The sequence below is a fragment of a genome, unplaced genomic scaffold (assembly GCF_019419815.1).
Source record: "Pyrus x bretschneideri cultivar Hongxiangsu unplaced genomic scaffold, Pyrus_bretschneideri_v1 Contig17, whole genome shotgun sequence".
NCBI lineage: Eukaryota > Viridiplantae > Streptophyta > Magnoliopsida > Rosales > Rosaceae > Pyrus > Pyrus x bretschneideri.
The window spans coordinates 473930-497401 of record NW_025999468.1 but is presented as its reverse complement, the minus strand read 5'-3'; the positions used below and the strand labels follow the sequence as shown (position 1 = coordinate 497401).

The 23472-nt window shown below is 34.7% G+C and overlaps 2 long non-coding RNA genes and 2 other non-coding genes across 6 annotated transcripts; 2 read left to right on the top strand and 2 right to left on the bottom strand.

The window, feature by feature from the left end:
* The first annotated feature begins 617 nt into the window (after positions 1-617).
* Positions 618-1552, top strand: LOC125476101. The gene is made up of 2 exons (XR_007257436.1): positions 618-663; positions 1147-1552. It is a non-coding gene; the product is annotated as an uncharacterized LOC125476101 (long non-coding RNA).
* On the top strand, positions 737-885 carry LOC125476115. The gene has a single exon (XR_007257444.1). It is a non-coding gene; the product is annotated as a small nucleolar RNA snoR135 (small nucleolar RNA).
* On the bottom strand, positions 1112-1243 carry LOC125476114. Its single transcript, XR_007257442.1, has one exon. It is a non-coding gene; the product is annotated as a small nucleolar RNA snoR134 (small nucleolar RNA).
* A 2511-nt stretch (positions 1553-4063) lies between the features above and the next one.
* Positions 4064-9517, bottom strand: LOC103956975. Of its 3 annotated transcripts, XR_007257285.1 has the most exons (6): positions 8963-9517; positions 8727-8834; positions 7145-7190; positions 6112-6707; positions 5340-5385; positions 4064-4397 (listed from the first exon to the last, which is right to left on the bottom strand). It is a non-coding gene; the product is annotated as an uncharacterized LOC103956975 (long non-coding RNA). The 3 variants fall into 3 exon arrangements; XR_007257284.1 differs by having other exon boundaries at positions 5340-6707; XR_007257283.1 differs by having other exon boundaries at positions 4064-6707; positions 8963-9513.
* Positions 9518-23472: the final 13955 nt, after the last annotated feature.

Below are 23472 nucleotides of genomic sequence, written 5' to 3'. Positions count from 1 at the left end.
ATTCACATTGCACCAATGAGTTCAACTAAGATGTATTGATCTTTCGGACGTTGCTTAATTCCTTACATGAATCAAACAAATTGACGATTTATAAAGAAAATATTATTTGTTGCAATATATAGACAGCTAAACCGCCTGTAAATCAAATAAATTTTACTAAGTATAACCTTCAGATGATAATAAAGAGAACAACAGGTTTATATTATATGATGTCATAATTTCATGTCACTAGATATGACTTGGGATACATAGATTGTAAGAACTAATCTGCCACTTAGTGCTACGGTCTAGTGATATTCCTCTTTACTTGTTAGTAAGATTAGGTTAGATTCTTATTAATTGTTGACAAATAGGATTTCATTAATTAATAGAAATAATAATATCCTTTGTTTGAAGAAAAAAAAAATTGTGAGAACTAATTTGGGTCAAGTGGGCTGAAATATTATTTTCAGCAAATCATCTGGGCTGGATGTAGACTCGCTGAAAATTAAAGGCCAGCGTGATGGATTTGAAGGGTAGTTTTGGGAAATGAAGGCCACAAAACCCTAGTGTGAAACGCTTCGTATTCCTCCTACTATATATAGACAGCGCACGCTGCCTTGCACTTATCATCCTCCGCGCCGTGTAACCAATTTCTGCTACTTTTCTCGTCTATTTGTTAAGGTTGGTATATGTTTTAGTTAATTTTGTTGAAGTGATGAGTTATGATTTATGTAGATTAGTGAATGGAAAAATGAAGGCAGGGATTGTGTGTATCGGCGTAGTGCTAGAATCAATGCACTCTGATCCGAAAGAGTTCCCTGCAATATCGAATCAAATAGGGGAAGGTGGGCAGTTGTTGTTCATCAACCTGTTGAACCTTCAACAATCATCTTCCCCATATTCCTACCTTTTGAAATCTGGACTAAAGAGTTTGTTAAATACAATCAAGAAAAAGGCATAAAAGTTGAAATCTGGGTTTAGGATTAAAGAGTTCGTTAAATACAATCAAGAAAAACGCATAAAATTATTTCAAAGGTTTTTAATTTTTTATTTTGAATTTGATTAGAAATTTTCTCGTAATTCACCTAATTTGATCGAAACTTCTTTCATTTCTTCGTGCATTGTTTAACCTTGTAACATCTAGTTTATTTATTTATTTTTTAGCAAGGAAAATACTTGATGCCGACGTTTTAGCACTGAGCATTGGGGCTTTCTTCTTTGGTGAAAATACTCTCAGAGAGGCCCGATATGCATCGTGCGTGATTAAAAACTTAAAGATCAGGGCTTTGTCTGTTCTTATGCTCATGCAAAGCACGGTTGATTATTGTAGTTAAACAAGATTTTGTAGTGTAACTGTACTGTTATATTGAAGATACGACTAAGTTTTTCTTTTAATTACTAGGTTTTGATGGTGCAATTTGAGTTTTTAAATTTGTTTAAACATAAAGGTAATTTCTGGGAATTCTTGGTATTTCTCTTCTTTTTTTGTGTTGTTTCCCTTCTGTTTATCCCTTACGCGGAACAATTTTAGACCTTTTTTTTTATCATAGTATCCATTGTTTGTTTGTTTTGTTTGGTCCTTGCTTTTATGGTTTCTTAGTTGATGGTTTGTATCGTGGTACTTATTGTTTTAGTTGTGTATTGTATTCTATTGTTTGCCACTTAGTGAGTAAAGGCAGCCCATTGCTTCTCTTAAATTGGTTTTTTTTTACTTTTTTGTTTTGTTTTTTAGAGTGATTAAAAAGTGATCTCTGAATTTGTCTTGAATCTATAATTTGAAGGCTCTTTGTCATCAACAAAATGAAATCAAAATCAAAGCAAAAGGCAATGATCCTTAGAGATATTTGGTTGTATTCAAAATTCTTTATTTGAATTCCAAAGTTGGTTCAACAATATCCACTCCTAGGACGATCTGACCAATCACTTGCATTTAGTGCACAAAGAAGTGATCATGTTGCTTCTTCATTGATCACGAAAGTAACAAAGTCAAACATGTATGAGTTTTCCTCCCTTTTGGTTGGATCATCTTTTCATTTCTAAAGTCATACTTTTTGGGTAGTGATGTCATACTTTTTGGGTAGTGCCAACCTACACGAACGCATTAGGAGCAAAGTTTCCCCAACATTTTTTATATCACTACCCAAGAAGTATGACTTTAGAAATGAAAAGATTATCCAACCAAAAGGGTGGAAAACTCAAACATGTTTGACTTTGTTACTTTCGTGATCAATGAAAAAGCAATATGTATGATCACTTCTTTGTGCACTAAATGCAAGTGACTGGTCAAATCGTCTTAGAGTGGACATTGTTGAACTAACTTTGGAATTTGAATAGAAAACTTTGGATCCGTTTTGATTTCATTTTTTTGATGACAAAGAGCCTTCAAATCATAGATTCAAGACAAATTCGGAGATCACTTTTTAATCACTCCAAAAAAGTACAAAAGAAGAAAGTAAAAGAAATCAATTTAAGAGAATCAATGGGCTGCCTTCACTTACTATGTCATAAGTGACATATTCTCTAATATTTCACCCATGGCAAACAATAGAGTACACAACTAAAACAATGAATACCACGTTACAAACTAACAACTAAGAAATCAGAAAGGCAGGGACAAAAGAAAACAAACAAACAATGGACACTATGATGGAAAAGGTCTGAAATTGTTTCGCGTAAGGGATAAACAGAAAGGAAACAAGAAGAGAAATACCAAGAATGCTCAGAAATTGCCTTTCTGTTTAAACAAATTCAAAAACCTAAATTGCACCATCAAAACCCAGAAACAAAAAACCCACCTAGTAATTAAAAGAAAACTTAATCGTAAACAAAAAAACCCAGTAATTAAAAGAAAACTTAATTGTATCTTAAACATAACAGTACAGTTACACTACAGAATTTTGTTTAACTATAATAATCAACACAGTGCTTTACATGAGCATAAGAACAGACAAAAATTGAGAACCAACGAAGACGAGAACATATAGAAAAAAGAACAAATCAAAATAGTGATTTACATGAGCATACGAAACAAAACTCAGAAAGATATTCAATGCTAAAAATGCATATAACCCAATAAGCTTTTCCTAAAATATGTACACACATATATACACTTACACATGTATACTATCTGATTACTTAGAACTTACTATTCCACAGTAATATATATCTCTATCAAAGTCCAAATTATCCAATCAGGCAGTGATTACCTTAGCATTTGCAGGATAATCCCTCCCCTTGACCATGACTTAGATTACCCAGCAGCCAAAATAGCACCAATAGGCTGTGTGCCACCACCTCCCACCTATCCTACACATTCGATCAAGGTTGTGACTGTGAAGCCATAGTAAAGGTGGATGGGGTCTTAGAGTCTACCCATAGGTACTCCGCATCTTCATGGAGAATTCAATTTCACCGGGTCCATGTCAAAGACAGCAGGACAATTAGAGTTACTGTTGACGTTTACTAGGGCTTCCATTCAAAGCTTCTAACACCTCTGCTTCCGACCTTCTGACATCGAGCAGGTGTCAGAATATACATCGTGTTACCACATAGAAGAGTCCTATGTTTTTAAATTAACAGTCACTACCCCCTGGTATGTGCCACTTTCCTAATCAAAACATAAAGAGCACCCCTCCTCCAAAAGTTACGAGGCCATTTTGCCGTGCTCCTTCGACATGTTTCTCTCAAGCACCCTAGTATACTCTACTTGTTCACCTGCGTCGGTTTGGGGTACAGCTAGTTCGTCCCAATTCTAATTTTTTTCTTGGAAGTTTCAACCTTGTTGATTATGACAATAGTTGCGACTATAAAAAGACTTGCGACAATAGCAAGGTCGGTACGCTCTGCTCTCTCGTGATCCCTAGTCTAATCAAAAGACTAAAGGCCCTTTAGGACGCCAAACTACGATAAGAGTTTTGCCTTTTGAAGTGCTAGTCGCATAGGGCGACCGGACCAGGCCAAGTCAGAAGCGCTTTGATGACATAAGGTTCATAACCCAGTAATAAGAAAAAACACTGATTATCCCATTCCTCCTGAAATGTCGTTGTCTTATTACTTTACAAAACTAATTTCTTCCAAAAGATTCAAAGCAAGTGGTTTCGACTTTAAAATCCCACAACATGATGTACACATTAAACAAACAGTTTCTCCAATTATACTCAATACCATTAATACAAACACGCCATGGTTCATCTTACTGCGAACTAAACGGAATTTATATCAAAATCAGAAACAACACAATTATACACATTAGGCGATCTAATCATTAAAAACCATGTAAATACCAACTACCTAGACATCAACAAATAAAAAGTACATGAAAATTGAGGACTTACTTCAGCTCAAGGTTCACAGTATGCTTTTAAGAGTAATAAAAGTGTTGTTGTATTGAGTTTCTCGTAATGATTATCTCCTCTCTGCGCAAGGGAGTACGAGATGCATGTTAAAATTATCAGCCTAACTGGGATTTGCAGTATCCGATATCTGTGTTTATACATAGATAGATAAATACACACACGCAAAAAATAAAAGAATAAAGGAAGACAGAAAACTGAGAACTGTATGTATACTAAGATGCATGTGAAATATAATTGATGAAAGAGATGCTCTTTTTTCTTTTCTTTTTACAAAGTGACTAATGTGATTAGAAAACTAATTTAAATCTTTGAATTGATCTCATCAAACTTTGTATCCATTTTAGCCTCAATTCACATATGATTAGGGCATGCAAACATCGCTGCCTTAAATTTAAAAAACCTTAATCAATGCAGTTCTTGCTCAGAAATATGGAAAGTTCCAAATAACACTATATTTGAGAAACTTGTGTCCAAATTTCACAGTTAATATAACAAAGTAGGCCTTGAAATAGCATTAATTCAAAGCAAGTGTCCAAATTTCAAAGTTAATGTAACAATCTACGCCACTCAAACACTGAAGCTGAAAAGAATGGGAAAACATTCACCAAGTGGACTAAGTTTTACACACAAACCAAATACAAAGTTGCATTTACACCATCGCAACATGGTGTCACTCTGTAATTCTCATGCAAGTAATACGACACACAGACATGACATTCTACATACTCATGCTATGTACTTATATGAAGAACTAACACGGCTGAGTAAAAACAAATTCTTAATAAAAGAATTAGCCAATTCTAATTAACAAAAAGCTTGATAGTTCACATTCATGGATAAACTGTTAATAAAAAGCCAGCCATGCAACTGTTAATAAAAAAGCATTCCATCTCGACATAAGATTTGATATGTACATACAAAAGATAGTTCGAATATAGCAAACGCATATCCACTCTGTATCTAACTGAAGAAACTGAAACCAAAGTAAAGCAAATTATATACCTCAAAATGTAAAGCAACAAATTTGTTCCGCCAATGGCCCAAAATTCTGAACATAAAAAAAGGTATATTCATTAGCAATTCAGAGCCTTCGAAATTAGAAAAATACTGGAACGACAGTAAAGGAATTGACAAATAATTGAACGTCACATAGGAGATATTAACTTTGTCCATATCCTCAATGGACAGAAGAGCGAAAACAGTTTTGAAAATAAAAGGATATTTGTAGATATCAGTAAATCAATACAAAAATATGACACTCACAGAAACAAGAAGAAAAATACCAAGAATACCCAGAAATTACCTATCTGTTTAAACAAATTCAAAATCCCAGATTGCACCATTAAAACCCAGCAACGAAAAACCCAGTAATTAAAAGAAAATGTTAATTCTATCTCCAACAAAACAGTACAGTCATCCTACAGAATCTTGTTTAACCACAATAATCAACACAGTGCTTTACAAGAGCATAAGAACAGACAAAGTTGAGAACCAACGAACACGACGAACAAATAGAATAGAAAAAAGAACAAATAAACAGTGCTTTACATGAGCATATGAAACAAAACTCAGAAGGATATTCAATGCTAAAAATGCATATAACCCAATAAGCTTGTCCTAAAATATGTATACACACACAGATATCTATATATATATAATTTGTCTTTGTGTGTGTATAGTGTATACATATATATTATCTGATTACTTCGCATTTACTATTCCACAGAGCAGTAGATATCTCCGTCAAAGTCCAAATTATCCAAGCAGTGGTTACCTTAGCATTTGCAGGATAATTCCTCTCCTTGACCAGGGCTTAGATTACCGAGAGGCCAATACAGCACCAATAGGCTACTGACCTACGTGATAAATAGAAACAATACAAAAACAAGAAGGAAAATACCCAGAAAGAATACAAAAACAAGAAGGAAAATACCCAGAAATCACCTTTCAGTTTCAACTCATTCAAAAAACACAGATTGCACTATCAAATACTCTTTAGGAGGCATCCGCCCCAAATAGTATCAGGATTGACTTTTTAGTATAAAAATGTGGTTTTTCGTTAAAGTAAACAGTACCGTGAGCTTTTCGTTAAAACTCTCTTTAAAAAACCTTAATCAATGCAGTGCGTACTCAGAAATTAGGAAAGTTCCAAATAACATTATATTTTAGATAGTTGTGTTCAAATTTCAGAGTTAATATAACAAAGTCGGCCTTGAAATACAATAATATAAAACAGAAAAAAAAAAAATGTAACTAAAAAAATTAAACATTTAAAAAATGGAGAAATATGCACAAACCTTGGAAATAAGAAAGCGGCTTTATCTGGAAGCCTTTTTGTTGAATTCCTCAACAATCTATGTTATGCAAACACTGAAGTTGAAAAGAATGGGAAAACAATCACCAAGTGGACTAAGTTTTACACACAAACCAAATACAAAGTTGCATTTACACCATCGCAACATGCTCCCATTCTGTAATTCTTATGCAAATCATACGACACATAGACATGAGTCCATGACATTCTACATGCTCATGCTATGTACTTATACGAAGAAGAACTAACGTGGCAAGTAAAAACAAATTCTTAAAAAGAATTAGCCAATTCTAATTAACAAAAAGTTTGATAGTTCAAATTAATGGATAAACTGTTAATAAAAACCCAGCCATGCAGCTGTTAATAAAAAAAGCTTTCCATCTCAACATAACATTTGGTATGTACGTACAAAAGATACTTGGAATATAGCAAACACATATCCACTCTTTATCTAACTGAAGAAACTGAAACAAAAGTAATGCGAATTATATACCTCAAAATGTCAAGCAACAAATTTGTTGCGCCAATGACCGAAAATTCTGAACATAAAAAAAGGTATATTCATAAGCAATTCAGAGCCTTTAAAATGAGAAAAATACTGGAACAACAGTAAAGAAATTGGCAAATAATTGAACGTAACCTAGGGGAAATTAACTTTATCCCTATCCTCAATAAACAGAAGAGCGAAAACAGTTTTGAGAATATATTAAAGGATATTTGTAGATATCAGAAAATCAATACAAAAATATGAGACAAAATAAAAAAAAAACCCGATTACCACATTCAGTCAAAACCCACGTGATCAGTGAGTGCGTTATCGGAAGATAAACAGCTTAATTATATAAATATCTATGAATTATTATGCAAATAGCAAAATATTTATCATGTAAGATTATATGCAATCCTAATCTGATTGCAATTTGGCAAAATATCTGGATTCTTAAAATGTTAAGTAAAAAGGTTGAATTTTAATTAACAACTAATCAACTATATGATGAAAAATCAAATTAAATAAAGACTTAAGCCGAAGAAGCTTATTGTAATTGTAAGTGAAAAAGAAGCAGTAAGGGAAGGTTTATAGATATCAATTGAACGCACCTTCACTGTAGTTCGAACTATATATGGGGTATAAGGTATCAAAATTCGATAATGTTTATGGACCAAAATCTAAGATGCATTTTTTTGAGCCAAACAGTGAAAAACCAAAATCAGTCAACACCGATTTAGATACTTCCATGACATAGTACAAATTCATGAAAAGTTCAGTTTGTTGCAGAAGTGGATGTTGTATTTTAATACATTGATCAATTCAACGTATATTTTTTCAGGCATGCCGAACCCATATACCTTATCAGGGATCATCGTTATGCTAAAACATTTTCTTGTTGACTTTTTCCCCAGACAAGTATAAAGAATTAAAAATAAAAAATAAAACCAAAGGAAAAAGACATAAAATATTGTTTGGTTATATTTCCTAATGTTGCAAGGAGGCAAGAGTGAAAACCTTAGAAACATAGACGGTTGAAATTAGGAAAATGAACAGTTGGATTAGTCCAAAGTAATCATGCAAAAAGCCGACTTAATCACGCCAAAAATGTGCCTTAAGTTGTTGAGTATATAACCATCCATTTGGCATCACTGGAAGTTGAAATTGTCAGAAAATACAATAGATGAAGGCCACCTCTAGACAAAATCAAAAACCAATACCAAACCCATAAATATAATGGAAGAATTCACAAACTGAATAGGGGGAAGACTGGCCACCTAACTTATCAGAATTCACAGAATGGTCCACAACTGGATCACACATCAGAAGCTATAGGGGACCACAAAATTTTATTTGGAAACAATAGTACAAAAAAATTGTTAACTTGCTGAAAATTCCCTAAACTAAAACCTAGATCATTTTTCTTTGAGCAGCAAAACTGAAGAAGCCAAAAATTTAATGAATAATTCTCCAAGACCAGAACCTTAAACGTAAAACTCTACAAATTCATGATAAATTTAGTAACACCCAATTATATTAAATCACAAAATTGAAGCAAATTTTGACATGGAGTAGGTCTAGAAGGTACCTTAGGTTATGGAGAATGGTTTGAGACCAACTGGACGTCGCCGGAATTGGCGGATTGACGTCGAAACCCAAACCAAGCTCGTAGGTTCCAGGGAGATGATGCCGTCTCCTGTAAAATAAATGAATAAAATAAAAAATAAAAAAATAAAAAAAAGGCACCAAAGAGAAGGAATGATGAACGATTAAAGCAAAAAGCACAACGTTGAGAGAGAGAGAGAGAGAGAGATGAGAAGGGACCTTCGAAATTGAGGAAACGCTGAGGGATAAGAAGAAAAAACGGAGTAAAGTCAACAAGCCAAAGAGATGAGAAACAGAAATGCTTCTCAAAAAGGAGGAATCCCCGGTCATAGAACGATGGGCATCCCCCTCCAAATTATCAGCGAAGCAAAGTTTACTCTACTGCAATGGCGAGAGAACGAAACGATTTGACTGTCTGAAAACCTCTCGCTCACTTACAAAATTATGGCGCCACTAAACTTATAATTATCTTTAATCTCTAATATTTAAATACAAGCACCCAGTTAGGTGTCCGAATACTTCACAAAAAATAATTGGACTAAAACACCCATCAAACAAACAAACTCCACAACTTTAAAATAATAATAATGTTGCAGTCCTATTAGATTAAGAATGTTATCGTGTAAATCCTATCATATCTGTAATATCTTTATGGGATTCTACCATATCTCTTAGACTATATATTATCATTTTAGAGTTGCTAATCCTATTGAGGTAAGGAATTTACCTTCCATACCACTATAAATAAAGGCACAATGGATGAGATAGTACATACCTCACAATTACACATCTCTCCGTTTTTGCTACACCCTCTCTCTCTCATTATTATAGTTCAGTAAATTAGATAGTTTATTCTTCAATCAAGAGAGTATTACGTTTTAATCATTATTTTTATGATTAATTTATTATTTTATTGAATTGATTTACATGCTATTGAGTTAACTTAATTTTCTTTGTTAAATGTGATACATCTCATTGGAGATGCAATTCCGGCTTTCTGAAAATGATCTTCTACAAATTCAAAGGCTCAGTTGTTTTCTGTCAATCAGGTTCTTTTTAAATAAATTAAGATATTTAAAGTGACCATGAAAAATGAAAATATTCCCCATGATCTATGAACTCCCTACATTATATTTTCCTTCCGATATATATATATATATATTGTATCGTTGGGTTCTTTTTAAACAATATGTATGTGAGGAGTCAAATCATATTGATATTCCTGCTGATTCTTTGTGGTTTGATACTGGTTCATCTATGCATATCACTAATTCATTGCATGGTTTTGAGCAACAAAAGAAAACAATCTATTTTAATGTTTTTATTGGTGAGGGAATTAAAGTGATTGTTGAAGCTATTTGTGGATGCAAATTTTCACATTTCCTTGATTGACGAATCTGCACCTACAAAATAATAACACCTAAGATTAAGGCCAAAAGCCTTACGCGCCCACAATGCTTATACTTAATCATGCCACAAGGGATTGCACTGCCTACCATCCCACCATGGGGTTTGTTGGAACCAAATTTGCGCATCTCCGTAAGCGGTGGTTGAACACAAATCCATGTAGTCTGGGACAACTTGCAAAATAGTAAACAACCATAAGCAAACCCTTGGGGGGGGGGGTTATGCAGGCCAAAGGTTCTCCAATGGTCAAGTTAATGAATGATTTGAGACTCAAGCAGTGGGCAAGAGAATTCAAATGTATAGATTGTGTTACCATAGATGAACCCTAGATGGGTGCATTTATACCTTAAGAGAGAGACCTTTTTAGGATAGTTACCTCATTCTCAGTTGGGAGAATTCGATAGGATATGTAATAAGTAGATATTGCATCCTCTTAAAAGTGTGCTTACTTGTAGTGAACACTTATCCCTAGGTTGTAGGGACTCCAAAACTTATAGGATTTGATTGTGTCCATATCCAGATCAAATCACGTGTCTTGAGAAACAAGCATGGCATCCTTCTCCGTCTGAGTTTTACCCGGAGCTGGTGAGTTCATGACCGGACTTCTGAGGTAACAATATTCGGATCAGCCTTACTCCAGAAAATCATGGTCCCACAATCGCCCCTAACTATCCATCTAAGAGGCAACTTGTTCCCCTTGAGGATGAATTGTTTTCAAATACCATGTCTTTCGGCGTAAGCTGGAGTATGTACCGTTTGGTCTTCAAATTATTACATTCACATTTGGATCATCATTTAGAGCTAGGTAGTAGAGTCGCTTCGATTTCCATCGCATAATCTTTGGAATTGCGAAAAAAGATCCACTACCGCAATGAGGAACGCCTCTGTTTTACGTGGTACATTTTTCCACGTGTTTTATTAATTATCCTCAATCTTCGTGTATTTTCGACCTTGAGATACGCGTCTCTTCACTTTCAAGGTGAGATCTTCTGGTGATTTCCCCTTATATAGCCTCATCAAGCAGCGGTTTCCTTCAAACACTTCCCATTTTTTGCCATGATGCATGTGCCTTCCTTGCCTAACTCTAATCCTTTTCTAAGTCTTTTATTGAGAAAAAATAAAATCCCAGAAAACAAAAAAAATAAAATCCCAGAAAACCGCATCACCTTCCATAAACTTTCAAGAAATTCTTCATTTCTTCTTGCAACTTGTCCTATAATATCCATCCCTCCGTAAGGTTTCCATGTGGTCTTTGCTGAAGGGTTGGATATGCACAAAGCGTGGGGACTTGACGAAGGGCCCCTTTATCGCTACTTTGTTCCTTATCTGATGCTTGCTAACGGTGATGGTGGTGGTCCTTCATTCAAACACTCGCCATGTGTTACTCATATGGTTTAAGTGTTTGGAATCTCACCGGGATGCCCTACTAGCCATTCTCTTCTAGCCGGACACCTTGTGCATAACATCTACTAGTGTCCATTCCTTTTGAGACGATGGGGTTTCCTTGTGAATTCTTCATCTCCAGGCTTCTCCATCTCTTCCATGCATGGGTGACTATGGTGGCAAATCTCCATCAGAATATGCACCCTTAAGGTAGTATCGTCTACGGTATGCAACTAAGTGGGCGTAGCAGATCACTGATCGAGTAACAAAACCTGATGACATTGATCAAGAGTATTATGTAATCATATTTCATTGTCAGGGGTGAGGGCTTGTTTCCCTCAAACTGATATATTGTGTTGATCTCTTTTGAGAATTTGGATAATAGGCATATGCTTGTGTACAGATTTGCCTATCTTGTACATTTTCTTAATGAAAAATTCTTAATCCGATAAATGTTTATGAAGTAAATGAACTTTAAATAATGGAATAAGCAACGGAGTAGAATGCAAGTAAGTTTGTAGGCTCGGGACAAAGTATTTAGTGAAAAAACCCCTTTAGTAATATTGATTCAAAGAAATATTACCTCCTAAATTTATCATCCCTTACTCCCGTACTAGGAATTTAAACATTTAAACCCATAAGGAATCTTTGCTTCGAGCTTACTCGTGCAATTATCGGATTTGAGACGGTGGCCTGGCTCTTGAAATAACTTGCAAAAAATAAGACAAGAAAAAAAAGACATGTTCCATGATTTGCCCTGTTAAAATCTTCAATATGCACAATGTAGTCCGGGAGTGATTTTCTCAGACTGGATTGCATGTCCGCTCCCAATGAATCTTAAGCAAAAGTTCTTTGTGTAAGACCATAAATTTTTAAAGTACTTATAAAGTGTTGTTATTAATTTTGAAGTGTCTTCAATTTTTACAATTTATGATTCTTTTTAAATGGGTGATAATTTTACATGAGAGTAAGGATTATTTGGAGGTGATAGGTTGAAAGTAGGTGAGACCACGAGTTTGTAGCATTTTTCGAATTGGGAATCTGATTGACGAACTGTTTTCACTTACATGCTCAGTGAATTGAACCCAACGTTTGAAGGTAAATTTTGAGGATTACTTTAGTTTGAATAATTGGTTCATATTGGGGTTTATGGTTAACTAGACTCAAATTTTCAATTTCAAGCTTGTTCTTGCACAATTTGAGGGCTTTGAAGCCTATTTGATGATTGGAGAACGATTTTTGAAACATTAAGGTAAAGATTTACATATGATCAGATTGCTGAGATTTTCTACAAGTTTCATATGAATGAGATTTAGAGAATATGATGTTTGATTCAAAACACATCAAATTTGGACTTTAAAGGACGTTTGTATGGAAGAAATGAGTTATACTATTGTCGGATTGTGTTTTGGCATGATAATATACGTTAAAATTCTGGGAAAATAGACCTGAAGCCTGCTGGTTTCATACCAGGGACTAAACGGTGAATTTTTTTCAGTTTTGGGGCAATTGTGTGAATTACTGAAAGTTCAGGGGCCAAAGTGAAATTATCAAAAGTTTAGGGACCCATTTGAAATGTTAAAATGTTTAAAGACAGAATTATTATTTTGGTTAATTGAAGGTGCCTATTGGATATAGTTGTAGGGAATAAAATTTAGCTACTACTAGCAATAATTGCCCACGCAATGATACGGGTTTTAATTTCACTCATCGGCACTTTAGAATTTCCCTCTTTTTTCTCATATGTAGTGTTTTTATTTCACTATTACAAATTAAGATTGGAAGTTGTTAATTTAAGGGGGGTGTAATTGATTTGGATTTCACAGGATTTTAATAGACTTTTTTTAAGTGACAGATTTTAAAGGATTTTAAAAGACTCTCAATTCTATATGGATTTCGACAGATTTATATGGATTTCTATTATAGATTTCTATGTATTTGTATGGATTTCTTTCGTGGATTTCTTAGGATTTATTAGTTGAATCTTATAACATAAAATGAAATCATGCACAAGAAACATAAACGTTTTGAAACAAATGAGATCCATTAACAATAAATTTGAAGTGTTAGCAAGCACAATCATGAACTCAAATACACAAAATAATAATGTAATCGTAGTAGCTAAGAAATTAGATGAAATTCCAAATTCCAAGTTTCAAACACAACCACAAAACCTTATATTAGTCAGAAATTCATCATTACAAGTAATATTTTCTTCTTTCTTTTTTGCTTTCTCAAACGCGACCACAAAACCTAACATTACAAGAACATCATCAGAAATTCATCACTACCGCACTAGAATTATTTGTGACTCATTATCCTCCATTCACATTGTTATCATTATGAGCATCTCTCCACATGTCCAAAGCTATATTATATCTCCATTCATTAGCAATATTCCGTTGTTGTTCTTGTGTTTGAAAATCTTGGTCAAGATCCCCTTCTAAAACTGACAATGGTGGAGACGAAGAAGATTCATCATACTACCTCCGCTTGTGTTGCATATGGAAATGGAGGTGCAATCCTTAAAATCAGGAATCGTGATTTTAAAATACCAAAAATCCTCTCAACGACATTTCTTAAAGAAGCATGACAAAGATTGAACAACTCTTTTTCATTTCTAGGCTCACGACTTGAACCACTATACTCTTGGAGATGATATCGGATTCCTTGATAAGGAGCTAAGAACTGACGTCTATTTGGAAATCCACAATCTACTATAAAAAATTTACCTGATAATATATATTTTAGTATGCAACTCAATGGATTAATGAGAAATTAAATAATAATGAAAATGATAAATAATGATTTGATACCTTGTGGCACTTTAAGTCACCTTCTTGTCAAAGCATCATTTGATACCTTGTGGCACTTTATGTCACCCTTACGATTACGATAATTGCTTACATCGCATCTGGACACTGATGCTGGGATATGTGTGCCATCAATAGCTCTAATACAATCCTAACATAGTGTTAAGTTTATCATTTGGAATAAATTAGAATGATACATAATAAAAAATAAAAAAACGACACACTATATGTACCTTCAAGTAAGGGTAAAATCTCGTACTTTCCCTTATTTTAGATGGCACTGCTAATCCATGTTTGGGCATCATCTCTGGTGCTATTGTGTTCAATGCCTTCAAAACTTTGTTAAAATTTCTACTGATAGTCCAATGTGATTGCCCAAATGTGTCACGTAGTAGACAATATCTACTATTGTGTCTAACAATAAGCAAAAATGTTGCAAGCATTTCTTCTATGCAAATGAATTTTGTATCTCGTAAGAGTGTTTTTCTCTAATAATCGTGCATAACTTCACAAACACATCAGGATACATTCTATACATTTGCCGAAAATCCTCTAGGTGGTCCTCTTTCAATACTTTTTGTATATAATTATATCCTTCCATAGTAATTGATCGTCGATTTAAAGGACGTTCAATAGGTTGTCCAAATGTAATTATAAACTCTTTTAGCACGTGGACTACAGCTTGAATTGCCATCAATAAATATTTAATGGTTTCATAAAGTTCTTCTTCCTCAATTTCTTCTTCATCAGTTTCTTCTTCTTCTTCAATTCGTTCTTCCACCATTTGCTCCACTTCCATTACTTCATCCACTTCGTCCACTTCCATTTCTTCCCCACCTTTCGCTTCCATGCTTGATTGAGACATTATATAAACTACACAATGCGTGTGGGATGATCTATCACATAACATTACGAGATTATAATTTGCTCACTACCAGCATATAATGTACAAATAATTCCTACATGAAGAGATATTCACATGTTTGATCAAAACATAACAAACTAAATGAAAAATATATGGGATAAACTCATCCCACACGCATCTTCATTTTTGCGGCTGTTCAGGAAACCCAATAAACACATGACATTAAGCATAAAACTCAACCCAATGCAAACAACTTTAGAAGAATAGTAGAGCAAGACAACTAAATCAAAAGAACCCAATTAAAAGCTCCTCAGAAACCACTCAAATCTGCAAGGGCACAAGGCACAGATACCTCATCCTTCCAATATTATTTGATTAGCTTGTCCTCACAATACCAGTTGTCCATTTTCAAAGATCATGTAAATCTTCTTATGAACTATCTAACAGAACCCAAGATCTTCCTAACTTGTATATCTTAAATCGGTAATTCAAAAGACATTTAAGGATGCCAACACTGGCTGCAAATAAAAACTCCAAGTCTCATGACTCAGTTGCGCAATGTTTCCTAAGGTCTGTTTTCTCTATGTTCCATACATAAAGAGAACACAGATTCATATATACATTTTCTGTCAACTTTTCCCAATAGATGTTGAATTATTCACTTTTATAAGTTCTTTTAAATCCATGAAAATTACGTTGCTACATATAATTACGAAGAAACAAGTGGAAGGAAAAAAAATGTAAAAGACAGAGTAACACAATCCCATAAAGCATGGCAAAACAAATGTATAAAGGCATTCCATAGAGTACAGAAGGATATGTATAATACCAGCAACTTTCTCAGGCCTTTCTTTAAAAAAAATTAAAAGTTCTGTAAGTTTCATAAAGATACAACAAAAGAATAACAGATCATGAATTTTCTATTTGGCCACACCCAAATAGTTTTGTAGTTTCATAAAGATACTACAATACCTTGTGGCGATAGAGGAAGATGAGAGACAAAATTGTTCCACTTCTGTGATGAATGTGAAAAGAAATCACATGGGGTAGGGTTGGATTCTTGATGGCACTTTGTATTTATACCACCCACCTTCAAATCCCTCAAAATCCCTTGGCCATTAAAATCCTAATAAATCTTTGACATTCTCATTATACCTAGATTTGAATGTATTTTTAAAATCTTAAATCGATTACCCCTGGATTTAGGTGTATTCTTCAAAATCCTCTTAAATCTTAATTTGACTACACCATAATTTCAAAATCTTTTAAAATCCTCTTTTAAAACTCTAATTGACTATACCCAGATTTTAAAGTCTATTAAAATCCTATCAAATCCTAATTTGACTACACCCCCTATATAAATGACAATTTTAGTGAAAATGAGAGATCAAAATGTGTGTGATTCGAACTACGGATGAAACAATAAAATAAGTTTGAATAATATTATGTTGTCTAAGCAGCCGTAAACCTTAAATCCTCTATGAATCCAAGTTTTCACAACCATTCATCCTCAAACCAATAAAAAAACAATTGATTTTAAACCTAAAAATGCACAAAATCAATAACTCTGCAGGTGATTTTTGGTATATTTGATGGGCCCAGAGATGCAAATGCTGCTAAGTTTGCAGCAAATAATTTTTTGTTTTGATCAATTGCAGCAAAGAACTTGTCAAAGGACGTTAAGTTGTAAGGAGGGGTGATGATGAAATTGAGGAAGTAGTCAAGCATGATATCTTAATACGAACTAAATAAAAAAAAACAATTTACAGCAAAAACTCGGAAACAAAAAATTTTCTTTGCATCTTGCAAAACAGCTGTCATAAAAATGCATGAACTGATCAACTAACAAATCAAAAAACAAATGCTTCCTATTCAAGACAAAAAGTCTGCTAAAAGAAAATAACTTCTCATTGAAAAAACATTAGAATAACATTTTGGAAGTCATTGCTTTTCATTCTTCAGGACCATCTTTATGATTTCTAGACATTTTTCATAAAAAATATAAATATGAATCCAAACAACCTCCAGGAGAAAAAAAAATTAAGAGAAATAAAAAAATAAAAAAGTTATCATTTCAATCATTTTCCAGTCTTTCAGTTGCGATTCCATATAAAATATAACTAAAAATATCAACTCTCTCATAAAACTGTTAGCATCTATTATTGATATCATGTCATCATATAAATGGAGGCTTGGAAGGAGTAGAAATTATCTAATTTTGATACTCATATTTTTTATAGAACGATCAATTGCAGACAAAATGTATCTTGCCCTGCTGCAGTGTTTACTCAGAACTTGACATAGGACCTTGCTTACATCCCTTGCTCTAACAAACCCTTTCTTTACCAATTCAGTTAACTGCAAGCGTAATTTCAAAATTAGCAGACAAAAAACATTGACGTTAAATGTACAATTCGGATAACCATTAATTATTTGTTTCATTGACGCCAAAAATATAGAAGTCACCTCGTTTTCAAAATATAAAATATTAAAATTACCGTAAAGATAAGTATTGGGAAACAAAATTGGATTCTCACCATCCACAATAGGTCAAAAATTCCTTTGAATATGTTTTATCTTCTTGTTTACTTGAAAACGTACATTCATTGTTCAGAATATCATAATTTCATGCAATGGTTCTTCTTTGAATCATTAAGAAGAACTCCATTTGTTTTATGCATGGCACATATAATTAACTCACAATATTGGATCTCAATTTATTTCAAACTTTTCTGCATTTTCTACTGTTTTACAATCCATTTAGGCAAATCTCTTAGACCATTAGTTTGTTTGCTTTGACTAAAATAAAAAACAGCACTTCCACTTGTTGCTTAGTGACTTGATAAGTCAGCCACAAGGATAACGTGTAGAATGCAAATATGAATAAGAAAAAACAGTTATAGAATTGATTATAGAAAAGAAGAAATACATACTTATTGTGAGGTTATCACAGCTATCCACTTTGACCCACTCTTTCTGCAAACAAAAACCAGAGTTGGATGTTGAGATGTGTGTGTGTGTGTGTGTGTAGCAAATAAAATTACAGCACCAAACTGATAACATAACATAACTCCAATCAATAAAAATTCGTACTTTCAAAATGCGAGTATTGGGGAAGACGACGGACCTCTTCAATATTCACAAATGCTTTGACTCTTGTTACGTTCTCAATAGCCATCAGCATCGGCATTTTTTCATTTGAAGCTCATAATGAGCACACAGAATTATTCTTGCACCTTCACATAGCACATAACAAAGGTTGCGTAACAAAACGTACCTAAAAAATAAGTATATTTAGCGTACCTCATTTGCTTTATATCTAAAGGGTCTAGCATGATAGGCTTCACGCAATAATCTTTCTTCTGCTATTTCCTTCATCGTTTTATAACTCATTCGTGAGTTTCGTTGCAAGGCATTCAAAAGAGTATAGAAAGTATAACATTACTAAAATGCATAAATTCAAACCCCAAGATTATATTGTTGCATAATTTTCAAAACTCTCAATACCTGTGCCCAATCCCTAACACACGAATGCCTTTCTCCTTCATACTCTTGACGAACTTATAAGAATTAGGGTTATCATTTGGTATGCTTGAAGATACCTCACAGTCATTTAAAACATAGAGTAAAGTACAAAAAACTACCACAACTATTGGTGTTACGACACTTTCATACCTCATCTTTTAAAATTGACAATGTCATACCTCATCTTACAAATTTGTGTCAATGTTATAGCTTCCGTTAGCTTGGCTGTTTATTTCTCAGTTAAATGCTGACGTGGCTTGATCAGGGACCCATTTTTATTAAAAAATTAATAAAAAAATTATTAAAAACAAAAATAATCATTTAATATTATTTAAATATTAAAATAATAATAAAAAAGTACGTAAAAAAATAAAAAACAAACCTCTCCTTTCGTGCATCTCCCCTCTCTCTCTTCCCCATCATCTTCCTGCAACCCAGAAAAGAAGAAGGAGAAAGAAGAGGAAGAAGAAGAAGAAGAGAAAAAAAAAAAAAAAAAAACCCAAACCAAACCAAACCCAGTTCATCCCCCCTCCCCCCCACCACAAACCCAACCCCCTGCAACCTAGAAAGGAGGAGGAAGAAGAAGGAAACAAAAACAAAAAAACGACAACGGGAAACCCAGTTCGTCCCCCCTGCAGAAGAAGAAGAAGAAAAGGGAAGCAGAAGAAGAGAGAAGGAAAAAAAAAAAAAAACAACGGCCACCCCCCTCCCAACCCGCAGAAGAAGAAGAAGAAGAGGGAAGCAAAAGAAGAGAGAAGAAAATAAAAAATAAAAAATATACCCAGTTCGTCCACCCCCCCTCGCACCAACCCTCCCACCCATTTTCTCCTCGCCCAGGAGAATGGGTTTTTTTCTGGGTTGTTTTTTTTTTTGGGGGTTGTAGGTAGTGGGTGCGAGGTTGGGTGCAGAGGGTGGGGTGCGAAGGTGGAGAGGTTGGGTGCGTGGGTGTGGGGAGAAGAGGGGGTGGGAGCAGGGAAAACAAATTGGTTTTTTTTTTTTTTTCTCTTCTGTTTTTCGGGGTTGCAGTTGCAGAAAGGGGAAGAAGATGAAGATGGGGAGAAAGGAGAGAGGGGGGGGGGGAAGGGACGAAGTTGGTTTTTTTTTTTTAAAATAACTTTTCTTTATTATTTTAATATTTAAATAATATTAAATGATTTTTTTTGTTTTTAATAATTTTTTAATAAAAATGGGTCCCAGATCAAGCCACGTCAGCATTTAACTGAGAAATAAACGGCCAAGCTAATGGAAGGTATAACATTGACACAAATTCGTAAGATGATGTATGACATTGTCAATTTTAAAAGATGAGGTATGAAAGTGTCGTGACACCAATAATTAAGGTAGTTTTTTGTACTTTACCCTAAAACATAACTCAATTATTATGTAGTTAATTCAAATCCACCCATACTTAAATCAACTTGATATGCTAGTGTGTGAGCATAAAAGAGAAGAAAAGAAAATAGTTATGTCCGTCTCTAGTTTTTAGAATATAATTGCTTTTTCACTATTTTACAAATACACAATTTGATAAAAAAAAAATCGAGATGCTCAGAGACTCGACATAGGCACTATTCATACATCCATAACTAAGAATTTCTCAAATCCCAGTTGTAATTAATTAAATAAAAAAATGTCAGGGATGCAAATTTATACTTCTGATTTTCTGAAGTTCCGTGTCCCTTGATTCCTTCGGCAGCTTGGTTCAATTTCGAATCCATTTATTGCCCCTTCACAGACTTCTCCGAGTACAACCTGCAGACACAAACAATACCCATTATACTCTTTTCAGATGGATTTTAAAGCGGGAGGACATAGAGATTATGGTTTAAGGGCAATAATGATAACTAATTTTATGATGAGAGGACTTGGTGAAGCAATTGTGGTAGGCGCCTCTTTCCGCTTGAAAAATCTTCATTCGCAGTAGCAGGGACCTTTTCAAAAATCAAAGTTAAGTCAAACAAAAAAGAAGCCTTAACTAAAGAAGAGGAACAAAAAATAAACAAATAACAAACCTCATAGGCAGCAAGTGTTAGAAGTATAAGAATGTAAGGCTGAGATGATGCCACAAATAACAAACCTCACGCATAAAGATCCGATCCTTTGTTGCTTCCGCATTCTACAAGTCTTCGTCTGCTACTCTGGAGCTGCATCGTCTCTTCTCTTGGTGATTTCTCTTGGTGTTCAAGATTCTAGGGTTTCTAAATCAAGTCATGATTCTTGTTTTCTGGGTGTTTTTCAACTGCACACCAGGTGTTTGCTTTTTTGTCTGAGCCACAGAAAGGTATTATCTCACTCAGTTTTTTTGTATACAACCATGGTTACTGCTTCGCAACTTCAGATTCTGCAATCTCCGATTACTAGGTTGATTTCCTCTGTGTCCACTTCTGTGAATGTCAAATTGGATGACTCTAATTACCTTAATTGGCATTTTCAAATGGAATTAATGCTGGAGGGATATGGAATTATGGGGTTTGTTGATGGTTCGTCCTCATGTCCTCCTCGTTTTGTATCTTCTTCTTCTGTTGCATCTGAAGTCAGTTCTGGTGATTCATCTGCTAATGTTGAAACTGATGAATATAAAGTGTGGAAAATGCATGATCGTGCACTTATGCAGTTGATAACGGCTACACTATCCCCTGTAGCTGTTTCTTGCGCTATAGGGAGTACTAGTTCTCAGGACATTTGGACTCGTCTCAAAGACAATTTTTCGACAGTTTCAAGAACTAGTATCTTTCAGATGAAGTCTGACTTACAAAACATTAAAAAAGGATCCAATACAATTTCTCAGTATTCGCAGAGAATTAAAGAGGCTCGAGATTATCTCTCTGCTGCAGGAGTGTTCTTTGAAGATGAAGATATTGTGATTTTGGCTTTAAATGGATTACTTCCTGAATATAACACATTTTGGTGTGTCATTCGTGGAAGAGAAAAGGTCATCTCGTTGAAAGAGTTTCGATCTCAATTGCTTGCTGAGGAAGGAATTGTTGATGCAAGTACTAATGCTCAGATGCTGTCTGCAATGTTGGCTACCAATTCTTCTACTATTGACAGGGGTTCTAGTGATCATTCTTCTGGTCATTCCTCTAATTCTGGGCAATCAAACTATGGTTTTCGGCAATACAACAATAAATACAAAGGCAAGGGCAAGTTTAATCAAGGCAACAGATTCAACATGCCAAGGCAGTCATATAACACTCAAACTCGAGTGCTTCCAACTCCAAGTCCAGGTCTTCTTGGTCATGCACCTCAGCAAGCTTATGGTAGTTATCCTGATCCTTATAATACTTGTCAACTGTGCTATCAAGAAGGACACACTGCACCTTCCTGTCCTAATCAATTCCGATCCAAGCCTAAGTGCTACATTTGTGGCCGACAGAATCACACGGCTCAGTATTGTTTTCACAAGGATAAAGATCCTCGCCTATCACAACCACAGTTTGGCATGTTCCCTAATTCCTCTCCTCCACAATACTCTATGCAAGCAATGAACACTGTGTTTTCTCAACCCTCACAGTCAACACCTGGAATGTCCTCCACTCCGGCTGCTTCACCTCAAGTTTGGATTGCGGACTCCGATGCCACCAACCATATGACTGCTGACTTCAACAATTTGACCTTGGCCACTCCTTATCCTACTTCTGAAACAGTGCACATTGCTAATGGTGAAGGTCTGAAAGTATCTCATATTGGTAGTACAATTCTCAAACCTCATATCCATCCCATTAAGCTGAATTCTATACTATATGTGCCTAAATTGTCTCAAAACTTGTTATCTGTGCATAGAATCTGCCTTGACAACAACTGTTGGCTCATATTTGATGCATATAATTTTTGGATACAGGACAAGGCTACAGGGAGGATACTGTTAAAAGGAATTTGCAGTAATGGGCTATATCCAATACCTTCACTTGCCAATCATCATCCTGCATCTCAGAAATCAATTTTGCAACCCACAACCTTCCTTGGTCAGCTTGTCACATCTACTATTTGGCATAGTAGACTAGGTCATCCCTCAAACCCCATTGTGTCTTTAATGCTCAGTAAAGCTAAAATACCTTGTACAAAATCTTCATTACCTGTGTTGTGTCAAAGTTGCTTAGAAGGCAAGTTTAGCAAACTGCCATTTCATTGTAGTGTCAATAAGGCTGTTAAACCTTTTGAAGTTGTTCATAGTGACATTTGGGGCCCAGCACCATGTATTTCTGCTGATGGTTTTCGATATTATGTAACATTCATTGATGAATGTACTCGGTTTTGTTGGCTGTTTCCTCTCATCAATAAATCAGATTTGTTTGACACATTTGTTGGTTTTTATTCATTTGTGTTGAATCAATTCTCAGTTTCACTTCAATTGCTACAAAGTGATGGGGGTGGGGAATACCTTAGTCACAGATTTCAAAGGTTTCTTAAAGAAAAAGGCATTTCCCATCAAATTTCTTATCCTTATACCCCTGAGCAAAACGGTTTAGCAGAAAGGAAACATAGAAACTTGGTAGAAACCACAATTACACTTCTCCAAAATGCTCAATTGCCATCCCATTTTTGGTCATTTGGTTGTCAAACTGCTAACTATCTCATCAATAGGATGCCCTTTGCAACTTTGCAGAATAAGTCACCTTTTGAGCTTTTGTTTGGGGATTTACCTGTCATTTCACACTTAAGGGTTTTCGGGTGTACCTGTTATCCTCTTCTTAAGCCTTACAACAATACCAAATTGCAACCAAAAACAACCAAAT